Raw genomic sequence first — 6,000 nt, 5'->3', positions numbered from 1 at the left:
GGATGGGGCAGCCATCCTCGTCTGTCGTGGGAGCTGGGCCTTCTGTGGGTGGCGAAGGCTGGTCCCCCGAGGGCTGACTACTCCCGGAAAGACTGTGTGTGCACTTGGAGGCCCAGAGCCTCTGGAAGGAGTGAGGTGTGTGGGATTTGTCAGGGACGGGAAACAGAGCTGGCGTTGTCCGGCTCCTGGTGATCTGACAGACGGACAATTCAAGGCCGGCGGGCAGGGGCCGCCTGGAACCAGACGCATCACGGGGACAAAGTCCGCTGGGATGAGAATGCGGCTGCTGTTAAGTCCCCTGTCTCGCGCAACGCGCACACGGACAAACCACGTTTTCTTCTCCAAGCCCCCGCTCGAGAGCGTGGCCGTTCTGCGTGGAAGCCGCTAGTTCACGGCCAGGGCCCCGGGACCGTGAAGACGCCGGGGCGGGGGGGACCCACGGCGTGTGCCCGTGAAAACCCATGTCACACGCTCCTCCTAGTGGTTCTGATGGGACCCGTGATGATACCCACCAGAGCTTAGCACGCCCCCCCACCCCGAGAGCTGGCCCGGTAATTTGTGTGAGGATTGTATGCTCATGTACATGTGTGCACACTCATACACGGATGGCACACTCACACAGATGCACACGTCCCAGAACATAGGACATGTGTGCCCCGGGAGCACAGCAGAAGCCAAACCGTTGCCCTGGCAACTTGGATGCTGGAGCGGCCACCCCCGGAGGGAGGACAGCTGAGCCCCCACTCCTCCCGTCGGCCGGAAAGGACACGAGTTCTCCACTTGGATGGGCCAGGGTGGGGCCGCCCCTAAGTCAGGGCGATTTCCATCCACGCCGGTCGTGAACGTTCTTTGTCTTCCATTTCTTCTCTTCCAGCCCTGTGTTCACACGCGTGTGCACATGGACAGACACGCACAAGTAGGGCAGGCACCCGACGGCTAGATTTTTAACCTGGTTGGCCTTCCTCCCCCCGATTCTGTGAGGGCGTGACAGGCCCGCTCGGGGTGTCTGGAAAGGTGGGGGGCTCGCGCTCCCTGAACCCGAGGACGGTTCCTGGAGACTCGGCTCCCCCCGCACCGGGGTAGGCCATGTGTATGGGGGGACGGGGAGCCCCTCCATGTGTATGGCGGGACGGGGGCTCTGAGACAGTCCGCAGGGAAGCAGCTGCTAGTGACTGTCCTGCAAACGTGTCCTCACCGGTCCTCCTTTGGGGGGCGAGTTCCTTTGACCACTTTAAAGGGAGTGAGCCCCACCTCCGTCACCTGGTACTCGCAGACAGCTTTGCATTTTATCGTAGCGTCCAAGAGTCGGTAGGAATGGTTTAGAGTCAGGTGTGGCCTTGAGCTTCTTCATTGCACTCACACCAACATGAAACGCTTTAGTCTTTTTAGAGGGAAGAGTGCTTTCCAAGGCTTGTGGTGGGCTTTCCTGGTGCAGGGGCTCGGGGGAGACTGGCCGGGCGGCTGGCGCCCCCTCCCCGGCCGGCCCTGGGCGCCGCCCCGCCCCTCCGAAGGGCGGCCGGGGCAGATAAGACCCTCGCCACTTCCCGTTCCTGTCCGTAACTGAGGAACCTGTTTGGGGAAGTGGATGGGAACTCACAAAGCCGTGTTTGTCTTTGCAGAAAAATGTCCAATCCAACAACCGTTAGGGAAAAAACCTACATCACATTTACCTGCCCGCATGCAAGTTCATGATGAGAGGTGCAACTGGGGACACTTCTGGGACCTTCGGGGACTTAAAGAGGCACACCCTCCATGTCCAGCCCTGTCCTGCCCCTCCCCCACCACGCCGCTCTTGAACTTCCACCTCTGCCCCCTGCCGGTCCGTTCTGCCTTCCTCCCCCCGCCCCCTCCCGTTCCAGAATGCCGGTCTCCCACCCACGGCCCCTCCCTCAGCTTGTAAGCAGGTTCATTGTCCTCCTGCTAATCGGTGCAAGCTCTTCACACACGCATGCGCACACACACACTATCACACACACACACACACACACACACACACACACACACGGCCCATTAACCCTGTGTTGTACGCGTTCCCAACACATCTTTGCAGTTTATTTAAATGTTGACTGTGGTGTTTCCACGTTCAAAGTGGTTTCAGTCTGGGTTTCATGCCAAGAAAACTTGTGTCCATCCAGAGGTCACGTACATGTTCAGCCTTATTTTATTTTAGTATTTTGGTGTTGATTTTCCACAGTTAGACTTGATTTTTCTGGCACGTTGGATGGTGAGGTGCACTCTATGGATTTAATTATTTTTCCAAACTTCTCACCCATTCTTTTCGGGACGCCTGTTCCGTCCCGTTTTCTTTCTGTTCCACTGTCACTGCACCCCAAACTCTTACACACGCCTGGATCCGTCTTTGGATACTCCTCTTCCATCAGACTGACTTTTATACTGTTTTTCCCAGCTCTATTCAAATAAGAGGGACGCACAATATTATACAGGTCTCGGGTGGTTTGGGGCACTTACGTACCGCAGAGTGGGCGTGGCCACGGTGCCAGCTCACACCCCCACGCGTGGGATTACCAGTTCTCTTTCACGGGGCGAGCATCCGGGGTCTCCTCTCCTAGCGACTCGCAGGCGTACCACGCAGTCCTGTCAGCCGTCGTCCCCGCGCTGCGCCTCGCGCCCCGGGAGCTCGTCCACGTCACCACACCCGCGAGTCTGTGCCCTTCGACCTGCCCCCCGCCGCCCAGCCCCGGGCCCCACCGTGGAACCCTCCGGGTCTGAGTTGGGCTGTTTTAGATTCTTCGCGTAAGTCATGTCACTCAGGGTCCACCCTGCTCTGTCGGCGATTGCACCCAGCACGACGCCCTCGGGGTCCCTCCACGCCGTCGCCAAGGGCAGGGCGCCCTTCTTCCCCGTGGACGAGTTCAACCTCGTCCTCCCGCTCCGATCCACATTCCGTACCCAGGCGCCCGCGGGGGAGCACACCGGTTGTCTTCGGGTCCAGGCTGCTGTGGGGAATGCTGCGAGGAGCATGGCCTGCGGACGTCTGTAGGAGCTCCTGTCTCCATGTCCCTGGGTGGGGGCCTGTCCGTGGGGCGGCTGGGTCACACGGCAGCTCTGTTTTTCTTCTCGGGAGACTGGTTCACGTCCGGTGGTGGACAAGGGCTCGGTGCCCCCCACCCCGCCCTCAGTGCCTGCCGTCTCCCGAACTTGGCGTGAGAGTCACTGTGACGGATGCGAGGCGGCCCCTCCGCGGGGGGGCCCTGCTCTGCGCTCCCCGGGAGGGAGGTGAGCGGCGCCGGCGCCTGCTCCTGTGCCTGTTGGCCACTTGGGTCTCTCCCGTGAAAAGAGTCAGTTCAGTTTCTCTGCGCCTCTGTAAGTCAGATGTCTTGCCGTGAAGGTGTAGGAGTGTATTTTCAGTATTAACCCCTGACCAGATGTGCGGCTGGCAAGCATCTCCTCCCGTCCCAGAAGTCACCTTTCCACGTCGGGGTGGCTCCCTTGGCTGTGTGGGAGCCGCGTGGTGTTCCGTGGTTCCCCACTTGTTGAGGTTTGCTCCTGCTGCTGCATGTCGGCGTCATGCCCCCAAATGCATTGCCGATTTACGCACTGTGTTTAATATTGCATCTTAATGTTTGCAGGACCAGCCGCCTCCCGTCCCCCTTCTGGGCCATCTCAGGCTTCGTCTCCTGGATAACTGTGGCCCTTTTCGAGGTTTAAGGTGGCCTCCGTGGGGGTGTAACTGACATGGCAGGTTACGTTCGTCCCAGTGGACGCCATAATAATCCGGTATTTGTACGTGTTGTGAAACCATCACCACATTATGTCTGTGTAACACGTCACCACACACGATTTTTGTCTTATGAGAACTTCAAACAAAGGTTGTATTTAGTTTTTACTTTTAGAGAGAGGGGAAGGAAGGGAGAGAAAGATTACTGTGCGAGAGGGGGAAAAAAATCAGTTGGTTGCCTTTTTCACAACCTGGCCCGCAACCCAGGCGTGTGCCCTGACCGGGAATTGAACCAGCGACCTTTGGTCCACAGGCCGGCTCGCAACCCACTGAGCCACCCCCGCCAGGGCCCCGTGAGGACTTTCAAGGTCTGCTGTCTGTGCAGCTGTCAAATACGGGACGCGGCGCAGCCAACTCCAGTCGCCGCACTGCACGCCCCGCCCCCGGGGCTTCGTTTACAGCCGCAAGTCTGCAGGTCTGCCCCCCACCCCACGGCGAGGAGAGCGCGTGGGGGGGGCGAGCTCGGGGGAGGTCCTGAGGTGGGGGGGGCAGGGGCAGACCAGCACGGGGCGGGGGAGAGCAAGGCTCTGACCCGGTGACGGTGACAGTGACCGGTGCATGTGGGCGACAGCAGAGCGACTGTGCGGCAACCATCGCTGGGAGACGGTGCCTGGCAGACCCACCGCCACCGGGACACTAGCGAGCAGCCTCTGTCTTCGGAGCGTCTCACGGTGACATCGGTCACCTGCCCGAGAGCACGGCCCACACCAGCCTCGGGACGTCTCGCTGGGGCACTCGCCTGTCTCTGCCTCCGGCTTCAGGAGCTCGGCACTCGCTGGTGGAGTGACCTGAACAGAGGGTGCACGGGGTCGGGGCGACTTCACCGCTGCGACTCCTGACGCTTTCACAGTGTGCCCCCCCCCCACACCATGTGCCCGGCCACTCCGAGCCGCTCCCGTCGTCCGGTCCCCCTCCGCATCACGCGGGAGCATTTCTGTGTCTCCGCTCGGGGCTCGGACCCGGACTCTGGGCCCGTTTGAAAGAGCGGCCACAAAGCAGTAGCTGCCTCCCGTGCGCTTTCCTGGAGGTCCGGTCCGTCTGCACAGACATCTCGCCCGCTTCCCACGGAGATCTGCCCTTTCACCCCTTGGGTTTACTTGTTTTTCTCTTCTGTCCCCTCAAGTCTGACTGTGGAAAACCCTCACACGGTCCCAGGTGGTGTGGAAAACAGCCGTGGACGGGGCCTTCCTCCTGGTTTCGAGGGGCCCTGTGGGCCGCACCAACCGGTGGGCGGGCCGGGGTCTGCACGCTTTGGAGAGAAACAAGACCCACGGCCACGTTGTGCTCGGACCGGTTGGCGAGGGCAGGTCTGTGGCGGGACCGGCCGCCGTGGCGGGGGAAGCGTGTGCCCGGCCGTGGCGGCCTGTGTGTCGCAGGAAGAGGCAGGAGCTCGTCCGAAACCCCAGGCGGGACCAGCCTGAGGGCATGTGGCAAGTGGCGCAGCTTCCGTGGAAAGGTGGGCCATGTCCAGGGAGCCCATGGATGCGCTTTCTCGCTCTGCACCCGTGTCCGTGGCCCCTCTCCGACGTCCCCAGGCCCCCAGCGTCCTTCACTGCCCCCCCCCGTTCCCAGCCATGGGTAGAGGACCCAGTAGGCCACGCACGCGGCTGTCGGCCGCCACAGCCAGGAGGGACGTCCCAGGACGCACATGCCTGACACGCGTGGTAGGTGGCACAGGTGCACGGCCTCAGACGCACCTGCACCCCAGGTGCTAACTCTGCCCCCACGCCCCTCGCTCTCCTGTGCCTACGAACGTCGTCCCGCTGCCGACAGCGAGAGAAGAGCCCCGAGTCAGGACGGTACTCAGACCCGCACCAGGAGGCCCCCTGTCCTGGGCCCTGGGCCCGTGGGGGCCCTCACGCAGGCCCGTGCACTCACGCGGCGGCGGTGGTGGCGTGCCCATCCCCTGTCTGCCACCCGTGTGGTCAGACCCGCAGGTGCCGCGCTCTCCCTCGTCGCCCTTCGCCGCCCTTGGGGTGTGGAGCGCGTCCCCCGAGGGCGCTGGTGTGCGTCTGCACGCTCCCCCCCTGCCCCCCCACCCCCCCGCAGCCTGCTGGGGGTGTGCCGCTTCCGCTGCTGCTTTAGGACAAGCGCGTGGCTCCACCGATTTCCCCCTTGTTTCCTGTCCTCGGGCCTCTCTGTCCGCTGGCCTCTGCCCACCCGGTGCTCACGGTTCCTGGCTCGTTCACGTTCACGCCCTGCCACGTGTTGGCCGTGGGTCCGGTTGCTCCTCTTTCCCTAGGTTCTAGAGGCTGGAGCCA

The sequence above is a fragment of the Phyllostomus hastatus genome, unplaced genomic scaffold (genome assembly GCF_019186645.2).
Source record: "Phyllostomus hastatus isolate PE091 unplaced genomic scaffold, TTU_PhHast_1.1 phas_contig_40, whole genome shotgun sequence".
NCBI classification, from domain to species: domain Eukaryota; kingdom Metazoa; phylum Chordata; class Mammalia; order Chiroptera; family Phyllostomidae; genus Phyllostomus; species Phyllostomus hastatus.
The sequence above is the reverse complement of the archived record's forward strand: the minus strand, read 5'-3'. Positions refer to the sequence as shown.